At 38.3% G+C, this 13,467-nt stretch overlaps 1 protein-coding gene across 3 annotated transcripts in view; it reads right to left on the reverse strand.

Moving 5' to 3' along the window:
- The window catches only part of LOC149088726 (serine/threonine-protein kinase tousled-like 2), a 121,556-nt gene that overhangs the window by 66,214 nt on the left and 41,875 nt on the right, over positions 1 to 13,467 (reverse strand). For all 3 annotated transcript variants that reach the window (XM_089249366.1, XM_089249349.1, XM_089249358.1), the window contains exon 3: positions 2,637 to 2,778. The gene's annotated coding sequence lies outside the window, so the exon portion shown is untranslated. The remainder of the gene's footprint in view (positions 1 to 2,636; positions 2,779 to 13,467) is intronic.

Here is a 13,467-nt window from a genome sequence, read left to right on the forward strand (position 1 = left end):
ACATTGTATGTCTCCCATGCGATGAAATACAGTCTGTACAACGCCTAGGCATGCTGAGTATCAAATTATCGATCTTGGGGAAGATCACTCCACTCAGCAAGCAATGCTCTCCGAAGTTCCGGTACACATGTAGGAGGTGGTTGACGGGCTGCAACTCGTCGGCCAAGCATGTCCCACACATGCTCTATCGGATTCAAGTCAGGTGAGAATGCTGGCCATTCCATACGGGTTATATCCTCAGATTCAAGGCATTCGTTTACGATGTTTGCTCGGTGAGGACGGGCGTTGTCATCCATAAACACAAATTCTGCGCCCGTGGCACCCCTAAAAAAAATGTACATGTTGTTCCAGAATGATGTGTCGATAAATTTGGGCTTTCATGGTTCCGGTTTGAACATGCAGATCTGTTCTGGAACCCAGTATAATTCCACCCCAAACGAGCAATGCTGCACTACCGTAACGGTGTCGTTCAATGATGTTGTCTTGGTGGTAACGAGTACCTGGCGTTCTCCATATGAAAGCCCGACGTGAATCAGACTGCAAGCTAAACCTGGACTCGTCGGATAACATCACACAAGCCCACTGTGACAATGTCCACATTGCATGTTCTCTACTCCAGGCTAATCGCTGCCGACAGTGAGTTGCCGTGAGCGGAACACATCTGACAGGTATGCGAGCATATAGACCAATATCTCCCAAACGTCTGTACACGGTTTGCCTTGAAACTGTGGTACCCGTGGCTGCAGATAGCTGATGAGACAGGTCGGTGCTGTGCTCCGTCTGCTTCTTTTTGCAGTTACTGCCAAATACCGGTCTCCATTCGGCGTTGTAACTCGGGGGCGACCTGTACTGTAACGTCTACTGACATTTCCGTTATCTTGGAATCGTTGCCAAAGCCTAGAGATGACACTTTGGGCAATTCCAAGTTCCTCGGATACTTCCATCTGAGTACGCCCACATTCCAGGCGGCCGATAATTCTACCACGTAAAAAATCATCCACATGCGTCCTCTGTCATAAAAATTCGCTTATGGCACTGAGCGCCTTACAGAACTCTTGTGAACAATTTCACTTCTTTGCCACCATTCCTTATATACTCCCCTCTTACACTCTCGTCATTGTGACGTACTATCGGCATCATCTGGTGGCTTCCTGAAATTTGCATATCATTCTTGCAGATGTGTGTGATAATTCTACAGGTGAAATTTTTACTTCAGATTTCGATTTCCGTGTGATTCTGAATTATCCTTAATTTATGGACATGAGTGAAATATGATATATAAATCTTCAAATTAATACAATTAAAAAAGCCATTATATAAGTTCAATTTTTATAAGTTTTATGATTTATTGCTTTTGAGTTTTAAATTTATACTTCATGTATTATTATAAAATTATTATTATTTATGAGTTTATACTTTAATACCGAATACTCTGCAAAATTTATAAAAAAATTTCATTAATTTACAATATTAATACATTTTCATAAAAGTGTGAATTTTTAACTATTTTTGGGGCGCTTGGGCCACCAGAAGATACGAATGGATTTCAATAAAAAAATTCTGCAAACTAATATGCCCAAGATGACAAGAAGACAGAACTTTCCTATCCCACGTCAAAAAGGAATTTCAAAAAAAAAAATTTTTTTATAAATTTTCATGAAAATGTCAATTTTTATTAGTTTTGGAGCAGTTGGCCACTAGAAGATATGAGTGGATTTCAATAAAAAATTATTTAACATATATATATCCAAGACAACTTTCCCACCCTACGCCATAAGTAATTTCGAAAAAATTATTGTTTTTATAAATTTTCATCAAAATGTCAATCTTTCTTATTTTTGGGGCGCTTGGGGCACCGGAAGATATGAATGGATTTCAATAAAAAAATTATGCAAACTAATACACCCAAGGCACAACTTTCCCACCCCAAGCCAAAAGCAATTTCGAAAAAAAAATTTTCCTATATTTTTCGATCCACCCTAATATGTAATGACTCATATCTCATCGTACTTTTTTCTGGTAGATTTTTTTTTCCAGCAGTGTTGATCACCTTCAAGAGGAGACCAATTATAATCAGTGTCGTCTTAAGGCATGTGCCCACCCGGCCACGGCCTGGGGGACTCACAAAAATGAGATCTGGTTGAAATTTTCGAGAATTTACCAAGTAGGGCTTCAGAAAAATGACTTGGCCCGGGGGCCCATGATGCTATTAAGACGGCCCTGATTATAATTGGTCCCGTTTGCAAGGCAAACACCGCCTATGGCCACATCACCCTTGTGGCAAATGCTCAAATTGAAATCTGCGTTATGCCTATTCTCGAATGCTACTTTTATGGAAGTGTTCAATTGAAAGGTACATCAATACTTAGTTAATACGATATCGGGGGCATAACCATCGAGCACTCCGGGGTATTTCAGAAAGTAAAGTGCTCACAAGCAGGAGGTTGAAGATGTTTGCATTACGATGTACAATTCATAGAGCTGTTAACGCTAGTCGTCTTTCGGTGTTAATAGAAAAGCAATGAAAACTAGAGAAATCTTGGATGTCCATCCCTACAAGAGGCTCGTAAAAAAAGATCGAGTGTAATGCACTGATATGAATCGACATCATTGATGATGTGCTTATGAATACTTACCAGCTCTTGCTTGTAAGAGACCTTCATCTGCTTTGGTTCCCTATATGAAACGAATCATAGGAAGACACCGGGAACCGTCAGGAAAACTCAAATACACTGATCATCACGAAAATCGGAAAGTCATCTTCATCACTTCCTCCTCCTATAAATCGAAAAAAAAAGTTTAAAAAAAAAGTATTAGTTGAAATCAGTTGCTGCTCGAGAAGGTATTGATGAGCCTTATTTATAGTCTACTTCATATAGGCTATGTGAGTTTTATAATTTAAGTATAGTATGCATTTTAAAGCTAGGCTGATAGGTGGTTGTTCTCTCTCACACAGGATTTTCCCATCACCGTTCACAAAGAAAAAGCCGACATATTGAAAAACCGTTGAAAAATCGTGCGTAAATATATCGGTCGATCGAGATTATTAAGGATTGAACAGTTGTTGGAAATACAAATACTACAATACGGGCGAAATAAAGGCAAAACAATACGTTATTTGGTAAGGAGAAACGTGTAAAGAAGGAATACACTATCTTGAGGATGTATGCATAAGTTGAACAATTTAGAAAGCTTTTTTTTTTTTTTTAAGATTTTAACACACGTTATTTCGCTGCGGCGGTAATGCATAGATATATATCTGCAAAATGAAAATTCAAACGAATATTTGCATCAATTCTTAGCATGCAAAAAATGATATAAGTGGATGTCATAATGTTGTCATTTCTTTCAAATGTACCAGTATTTAACTACGCCTTTGGAGAGCGGGGACGTGAGTGACTTTCGTGGAAAGTAACAAGAAATAATTTTCAATTCAAATAATTTTTCTACTCTAAAATGGCTCCCGTTTAAATTTCACGCAATCCCGAGCTACGCACTTTTTTAAGTATAAGCATGCAATATTAACTCAAGCAGATACACATAGAGCATTTCATTTACAAAAATATATTGTTCGGACTTTTTCAGACATAACAAAGCCACGAGTATCGAACACGTTCGTTGATCTAATGACTCAATATTTGGGACAGTATCCGAAACCACCAAAGCAATGAAGCAAAAATAAGTTTCAAGTGTTTCATTTATTCAACAAATGTTCTAAAGCGTTCATATTTTGCTAAAAAAAATTTGCATCGCAAAAATTTTTACTATAATTGTGCAATATATAAAGTATTTATTCTGCAATGTTCGATACTTTCACTCTCAAGTTGCTGCGGGAATCAGCATTTCCATGGCATTACCAGTAGAAAAATAGGACGAATATTCAGTACCCGATATATTCGGCTATTTTGCCGAATATTCCGTTGGGCTGAATGTTGCGAGGTATTTAACCAAATATCTGTGGTCTAACAAATCCCAGGTGTCATGTCTCCATGGTGACTATAATTGTTATTGCATCTAAATTTTTGTATGCATAATTTCTAAATTGGAACCAAAAACATTTCCTGAATTTATGTCAAAAATTCGTTATCATTTATTTTTAAAAGTAAATTGTGAAACAAAAAAAATTTTAATTGTTTAAAATTATTCTCAATGTTGTTTTGAATCCAAAAAAAAAAAAAAAAAACCACTAAAAGTACTAATTTTCTATATAACTGTAATGAATTTTAGGACAAGCCAAATATATTTATTTTGTCACTCAGTATTAGGTAGATCAGTATAAATTAATTCAGTATGTCAATTTCTAATGTTGGATCAGTTTCAATCATTTAAAATTATCCTCAATTTTATTTTCAGCCTAAAACCAAAAAAAATTAATTTCATTCAGAATCAAATCGTAATAATTTTTAAGAAACGCTGATATTAGGCATTTGGCCGCGAAATCGAGAGAATATTCAGTGTTCGGCCAAATCAATATTTTTTCCGATCTCTAATCACCAGTACATGATTAATCAGTCAACAAATGAGAGAGAAATAGAAAAATACATCGAATATTTTATTGCACGATAACATTAACAAACATTGAAAAAAAATTCTGAAAATTTTTGAACAATTTCAATTTTTTTCGAACCCTGTGAAGAATTCCCGAAATTCCCTCTGGACGGAAATTACCGTCTTGTGACAGATCTATTAACTGAAATTTCGTTTTATACGACTTCAAATGCATGAGAAAAATAATAAGACGACTTCAAATTTCCCATTATACGCTATTATTTAAGCTTTCATGTTTCCCCTAACATTTATAAATCGAGAAACAGCATTAATTATCAAAAAAGTGAAACCCTGATCATTTTGAAGATAATCAAAATCACAACATCAAGGGAAACGATCATTTATCGCCCATTAGGCGTTCACCAAATCGTTAGAAATTCCTCAGAGAAATGTTTAAGAGGCGCATATCAGGTTTGGTAGTAATTATTATATTTCACCACTATGTGGTCATGTGGGTATTACGATGGATTTGCATCGCAAAAGCATGTGTTCGATCTCCGCTGGCAGAACAGTGGCAGTCGGTTGAAGTTGGTTTCAGTGCACACAGGCTCTAAGGAAATTAGAGATATTCGTTGTCTTTATAGTCTAGTGAGCTCACCCGGCAAGTGAGAGGACGTGGGTTCGATTCCCCGCAAGGGCACGGTTGAATTTTCTCTTTCCTAAAATACATCTTCGCATCAGCCAGCTGTTACTTCGTATGAAGTTGGTTTACTAAAGTTCGAAAACTGCGAAAACCAACCTTACCATTTAAAAAGTCTTCCTACAGAGAGCAGGGAGACGAGCAAGTGTAAATATTGTTCACTATAATGCACCCCCATAAATCTGCTTCGCTTCCGATTAGGAATACAGATGGCAGCATTTACAACACATGACGCACACCTCAGACACTCATAAATACGACAAGGGACATCACATATACATCTGATATGCATTCAAAAGGAATGTTCACGAGGTGCGTGTAAGGTTTAATAGTTATTACACACAGGGATCACTTCACGAACTTTATATTTTCCGACAGACACATTAAAACTATAAGAAACTTGTATGTGAAAAGCGGGGGGAGGAACCGAGACATGTCTCAAAATTAAAATTTTATCGAATTCAACTTCCTTATGGTTGGAGTAGAAAAGTAAAAAAAAGGAAAGAAGGAAGGTCGTCAACACACTGGCTGATATTAATTAATTAATAATGTGGTCAATGTGACTATAATGCACTTGTAATCTGTGAGACATCAATTACATAACAAGAAATTTATAGCTCAACGCCATGGTAAATGTGAGGCTTAGCTCGTACCTGCAGCACGTGACCAAGTGACAATATCGCCCACAGCTGAAGAGGAACAGTAAATTCCTTCACCTGACAAAATCAATCGCACAAAAGAGAGCAGAGATCAACCAGCTTTCCCCAAAATCTTCAGAAAATTCTCAAATTCCCACTCCCGAACACTTCCCAATCTCCCTTTCCGGTCGGTCCACACAATACGTTATAGTGAAGAGTGGGCGACGTCTTCCTTTCCCATCACACACACACGCTTCTCCAACATAAAGGTGGAGAAGACACGGAATTGATCGCGACTCGGAGAAAGCAAGCGAGAAAACTCCAACATCTCCTTCAGTCGAACGAAAAGAGTCCAGCCACAAGCCAGAGCTGTGCCTTGCCCAGCACCCCGGTTAGTACTTCACTGCTGCTTAACCTAAAACCCGGAAAGAGAGCGAGAGAGAGAGTTAGCGAGCGAACGAGCTTATAACTGAACAACAGCTTTTCCCCCTGCAAGCAGCGGTATCAAGCCAAAGCACCACAGCAAAGCACTCGCTCTCCTACGTTAATGCGGCCATGCTCTCATCTATTCAATTAAGAAAAGGCAGTGCTGCGAAACCATAGTTACACTTGCATCGCACGCAGCAAGATCTGCACACGCCGAGATCTCTTTGGGGGTGGGCAAATCCAGCCGAGGGAGAATTCCACTGTAGGTAGAGAATCACAGAGAAAGAGATGGGGGTAGCGAAATACATAAGGTCCGTCGTCAGAGCCAGTCACAACAACCTATTATTGATTTTTCTCTGGCACACAAAACCATCTCCCTCTCACTACTTCTTACCTTCGAAAACTGGAGTGGCGAGTGGGCGGCCGTTTCCAGACTTTTTCCCTCCCCCCTATATAAAAATTTTGGATATTCGCCATATTTGTCAGAGCGATAGCATCGTCTGGATCTCTGTCATTTTCACACACACTTTCTGAAACATCCACAAAAAAAAATATTTTTCTTTCAATATTTTCATCAAGACAAGCGTAAAAACATTATTAGGGCTACTGATCTAGGGAAATGTCAAAAGTCCAAAGAAAAAAAAGTCTAGGTTTGGAGAAAAAGAGCTAAATACCACTCGCATGACTGTCAATCTAAAAAGCAAAGTCCGTATTTCGATTAACGGGTTTCACTTGTAGAATCAGAGGCGGATTAAGGTCGGTTGAGGCCCCGGGCGCAGAAGAAAATATCGGGCCTTTAAATTAGAAAAAAGTGTAAAGTTGGGTTTTTCGGGCCCTTCAGAAGTAGGGGTGCTCCCGGTGCTCCCACCGTTAAATCCGCTTCTGGTCTAACTACGAAACAGATTGCTCCACTTCTTTCCGAAACCGAGCATAATCACTCAACGAGCGGGTAGGAATATGTTATGCAAACACTTTGAAAATTTCACATGAGCTAAATGGCAACTATCAGCGGTTTAACAGCGTTCTGAGTGAACGTGCATTGAAGATTTCGCAACAAAGCACACGTTGGCTTCATTACGTTACATACGGCAGGCACCAATCAAGACACATTCTATCTTCATATGACATATAGAGGTATGTTACGCCCAATATCCGAAGTGACCGATCATTTCGTGTAGTGCTGACTTCAGACTTTGACCATGAAATGTACAAAACATTCATTTTTGTACACATTCGTCGAAAATCTGCAAGTCCTGTGTGAATTAACCACGAAAAAACACTCATATAAGTTGCATATATTCTTCCAGAAGATCTCTACAACACACTAGTAAAGACGGATACCGAAGACATTTCATGTCAACCCTTTAAGCGGCATTGACGAGATAACTCGCCTCTTATTTTAGCATTGAGAAGCCCAAACATCTGATTGCGGTCGATTTCTCAACGTAATACTTTGCTGAGTTCTTTAGTTTGCACCTGCTGAAAAACACAGATGGAAGCCTATTTCACTGAAAAAGAGACAGAATTTTAAAGAGGGTTAGAGATTTCTTCTGTGCCACTTAAAGGGTTAAGATGTAGTGGGGACATTGCTTTCCAGCATTGGTTTTGTACAAGTAAGAGGGGAAAGAATCAAGCAGCCATTCCATTGCTGGAACTAAAACTCAATCTCAAGGTCCAAATTCACTGTATCTGGTGTGGATTTATGCGCATATACATATTACACAACGTATGGATGCTACACGAAGATTGTTTGAAAGTAAGCGCGAATTGTTTCTTCTGGTATTTAACGCAATTTCCCATTTGATCTTACACTTTCTTTAACAAGTTGCAGTTTTACTCTTTCACGTACATATTTTTTCTACAATCTTCTTGTTAATCTCAATTTGATAATGGGCATCATGATACTAGGCTCTAACACGAACACCTTCAAATAAATTTCACCATGAATTTACCGAATAAGTTAATCGAAGGAACCGGAAAACGGGAATTTTTGTTGAAAGAAAATTTAAATGAGCAGAGGGAAAGAAGACTTTACACAGCATCTTCATAAATGTTTTTTTTATATTCATCTCGTACAGGAACGTATGAACATCGAAATCTTAAATAGAAATTGAGCAAGGTTTACCTCAATCCATCCAGAACAGCCGCAGACCACGCGAGCGTGCAACTAACACGAAGCGAGCGAAACGCCGATAAGACAAGTGTAAATGACGGGAAAAATGATAACTGTAATAATAATAAAGTCATGCAAAGAAAACAACAAATAATTCAACGTACGAAATACGCCGACTTAATGAAAACACCACGAGACTTCGAAATTGCACTCGAGGTAATGGCATCAGCCCAAAAACCGGAGAAGACGTCATTTCAACATCGACTAGATAGTAATTAAAAAGGCCCAGTGCCTTTCCCTGGCTCTATCTAGAAATTCAGTGGAAACCTGCGAAGGGAAAATTAGGAAGGCTCCCTTTCAGCAGTTTGCAAGTTGAAGCGGCGGTGGTAGAGTACGTTCAATTGCGCCGCGGCGCAGACTTAATTCTACCCCGGAAGAGCTCCCTCTTTTGTTGAACTCTGATGGATTTCTCGCCCCGGAGGAGCGTCCAAAACACAGAGAGACATTACATATGGACGTAGCCTTCAGTCCGAAAAGAAGTAGGGGTGTCGGGATGTGTGTGTGATTCCGGTATAGCTCCCACAACAAAAGAGACATAATAATAAAAAATGGTTCTTGTTTTCAAAAAAGAAATAAATAAAAGCGTATACAAGTGCGATCTATGAACGTATGTAAGACACTGCATCTTAGAGGGTCTTCATTTTGAACGGATTATACGCAAGAGAATTTTTTTTTTTTTTTCCCTCGTCAATCGGCTATGAAAATTCTTTCCAGCGTTTTGTGATAAGAGTGGCTCTGTCGCAGTGATTAGCGAACCCTCAAATTCACCGCTTGTCCTAAATAAAGGCGTCAATTTCGCGAATAAGAGAAGCTAAGCATGATTGAATTTTTTTTGTGTGGATATTCGAAAAAAAAACTTAAAAAGTTCATCTTTGAAAAAAAAATTTCCGAGATTACCGTATTTACACACATATATTAGCGGCTTATACGGAACTATGATGTGTGTGTTCAATCATTACGGCGAGTATGAAAATTGTGATACAGGATTCATTTTAATCTTCGCACGGTCAAGAAAATATCTCCATTGAGGATATCTGCCGTAGATCGGGCGATACTCACGGAAATAATAATTGCTCTGGACCACGGCTCTTTAGCCCAGAATTTTCTAATCTCGACCAGCATGTGAAGGGTCAAACTCTTCGATTAAGTACAGTCAAATCCGATTACAACGAACTCCAAGAGATCGGAGAAATCACTTCGTTATAATGAAATTTCGTTATAAAGGAATTCCAGGTTTTTGCGCCGTTCTGATGTAAACTTATCTAGGGCATTAGAGAAGTGTTCGTCAAAACGGGATTCGACTGTGTCACAACATTTCGAGAAAAACAAATTTATAAAAAACAATTTACACTGGAATTTCAGTATTTTCTGTTATAGTGAATGATTCAAAACTCGAAATTACGGTATACAGTACAAGGAAACTCGATTCTGTAGTGTTTTCCTTCGAAACCCTATGCAAGCATTAATAATAATGATGCTGAATCAATTTCTCAAAGGATGTTCTCACGTGGTGTGCGTGCACTCAAATTTTTATCATAAAATAAATTCTACCGAAAGTAATTTAGAGCTTATTACACAGTGAAATCTCGATATAACGATATTCTGTGGACGAAGAAAGAATATCATTGTAGAAGGATTTATCGTTATATCGAGTATCACTGTAGCGAGGTTTGAGCGAATGGTGCGATCGCTCCCCAGATCAATGGAAAAAGTTGTATTAATGACAGAGGCGGACGTTGCCTTTTCTCACTTACTATACACACCCTCGATGATTCACCCCCTTCGAGGATGGCGCATGTTTCCGCTTATCGCGACACCACTATCAGAACAATAATCTACAATGAAATTATCCGCCTTTTTTCCAGCGAGGAACATTAGTGTAATTTGTGACACCCGAATTTACCGCGTAACCTGGTAGCATTGGGCTGCTTCTAATAACGTAAAACTTAACAAACTTTGTATCGGATACTTCCCATTTAACTTCGAGAGCTTCTGTCTTTAATCCCTTTACGTAAAGCTTTTGGCAACAAATTTAGAAATGTACAAATCATTTAGCAGAGATAAATCTCAAAGTAGTAGAATTATTTTTCACATATAGGAAATGTGAAAGGAAAAGGTTTTCCATTCTTTCCCCTTCCTCTAGCCAACTTTTCCCTATGTATGTAATACTTTTCTTTTACTCGTCAAACCGAAGCGAGAGAGAAAAGAAAAAAATTATTAAGGTAAAAGAAAATTACCTTCACAGGGTTACCGAATGAAGACTCTCGAGAGAAGGGGGGGACATCGCTAATAAATTTCTTTCATTTACACAGGGCCGAGATACCTCGTTCTTGTATGTTTAGGAGTTAAAATACTCTTCGAATATAGCATCTAGAGATATAGCAGTTGCTACAGTGTTACTATTCGCAGCACAGCACATACAGATTTACAACAATTTTACTCTAATTTTCGAAATGAACGTATGAAAACCCTGTTCCAGTCCTTTACAGAATGGATCCAAATACTCAACTTGAAAATTTATGAAATCTTATGAACTCCACAAGACGAAAAAAGTTATTGTCTACTTTCAGGAACAGAGGAGTGGACATGAAGAAAATATTGAGAGGCTGAAAGTTGTCAATCGTCCTGTATATATGGGACCCAAGCCCGTAGGCATGAATGGGAAGGGTGCATGGCATTGTATATTCTTTCCTTATTGGGGGAGGGGGCTCAGTCCTCTCACATAATTTATTGAGAGGTGTATCTAAAATAACCTCAGCCCTCTCTCAAAACTCAGTCCCCAGGTTCCGAAGCCTACGTCTAGGAATTACTTTTACAATTTTGACCAAGAGAAGAACGGTTCCTGCCATTATAGGGTGTAACTTAATTATTCCTGTAGCAAATATGACAAAACTTTCAAGATCATTTCAATCATCCCACTATGATCTTCTAACAGAATTTGAGTATAGTCAGCACTCTATAAAAATTCGACAACACATTCCCAGACAATTCAAAAATTTAATAGAAATTTGTGACTAAAAAAATTTCACCTTTTCAAATACAGTTCTATCCCGAAATATATGGCACTAAAAAGACAAAGTTTACAATTTTTTTAAATACAATGGTACAGATGATGAGCAATTGTGTCGGACATCAATAGTTTACCACTGAAGGTTTTTTTCAGTATTTTAAATGAGCTGTTTAACCAAAACTCTATGTTGAACACATTAAGATTATAGATTCAGCTCTTTGGCACTATAGTGATCCAGCAGGACTGCAACGAGAGCCTACAAATCGAAATGTTCACCAGAGCGTAGCGACATCGCTATATTTACCTCTACGACAGGATGACGCTGTTTTGCGCAACAGATGCTTCATATATTGGGTCAAAACACACTGTCTCACGTTAGTATTATAGTATTACCAGTGATCTGTTTACGAGTGGGGGGAAGAGAACGGAACCGCCAATATGTACGAGCTCAATACTAACGCATTGAACCTCTAGGACAGGAATGTCCAACTCGCGGCCCAGAACAGATATTAATGCAGCTCATCAAGCAATTTCAAACAAAAAATAAGAATATTTTTAATATTTTTATATTGTTTCAGATGCGCGGATTCCAAATGCCTTTTACCAATAAGTAAGGGGAGGAGGAATCAACCTACTTATTTTTCGGCCTAGAATGGTAGATTTGGCTTCAAGTAGGCTCTCATCAGCTATCTTCTGATTTCTGAGTGTGGCCCAAAACAATTTTTTCTTCGTTCAATGCGGCCCGAACAGTTTTTCTTCTTTTCATGCTACCCAGATAGCTCAAAGAGTTGGACAAAAAAAAGTGGGCCTCTCCATCTCGATTCATACACAGCAGTACTTCTCAACCCAACCAGGTTCCCATCTTCAAGGAGCAAATGCGAGAGAAAGAGTCGATCTACCCGTTAAAAAATCTCGCCACAGAGAGCAACAGGCCTACAACGGTACAGTTATTGAATCATTACACTTCACTCATAGTAAAAGAAATTAATGACAGTACGGCCGGAATTACACAATAAAAGTTTTACAAAAGTTATTTTATAAAATTTGAAAAATGCAACCAATAAACGCATTGGTTACATTGGAGCGAACGTAATTGATACGTTTATTGGCTGTTTTTCTTAAGATTTATATAGGGACTTTTATCGAACTTTTATAGTGTAATCCCAGCCTACTACATATAACACACGAATAACGCGCATCGCACAGAAACAAACTTCACGGTAGGTTCACAACACGGACACGCACATTCCAACATGTACCAATTCGTTAGAAGTTCCGCAGCAGAATATGGACGAGGTGCATTTGTGGTTTAGAAGTAGTGTTTCACAACCTTCCTGAAAACAAGGACCAGTGAAATGTCTGAAACAATTTGAAGTTAGTAGTATGTAGTACTCATGTCATTCATGCACCAAGGTATTGTATAATCATTAAAATAAAATAAAAACTTATTATACAGTCCCCGAATGCTCCAAAACCCAGTTAGAAAGTTGATGCACTGTCTGTTTTGTTGGCAGCAGAAGAGAGAGTGCAACAACTTTGTAATTGGGTTCTTGAGCACAGGATGTTCGTATAAAAAGTAAACTTTTATTTTAATAATTATACAACCCCTTGCAACATAAATGACACATCTGATTACCACACGTTATTTGGGTACTTGTTATTAGGCACTTCTAATTGAAAGTGTGCCTCCAGAATCAACGGTTCGCCAGTAAAATATCATACGCCCTGTCACCTATACACCCTGTGTATACACTTTATCTCACACATAATCTTCGACATCTTTGTTATATTTTTTGAAATGAATATATTGATATTCAAAATTTCTATGATATTCCTACATCTGATTACCTAGCTTTTGAAAAGTAAATTTGGTTCCCAGTAACCTGTCAAAAACGGAAAGTGATCGCATCCACATACAGTCGACGCTCTTTACAACACGACCTCACGTTATTGCAACGATCGTATAAGTCCCAAATGTTTTCATACACCGACTATCACATATATCAAGGAAACAGTTATTTTCCGGATATTA

The sequence above is a fragment of the Pholcus phalangioides genome, unplaced genomic scaffold (assembly GCF_987345545.1).
Source record: "Pholcus phalangioides strain wild (caught in Gottingen) unplaced genomic scaffold, Ppha-v1.0 ptg000003l_1, whole genome shotgun sequence".
NCBI lineage: Eukaryota > Metazoa > Arthropoda > Arachnida > Araneae > Pholcidae > Pholcus > Pholcus phalangioides.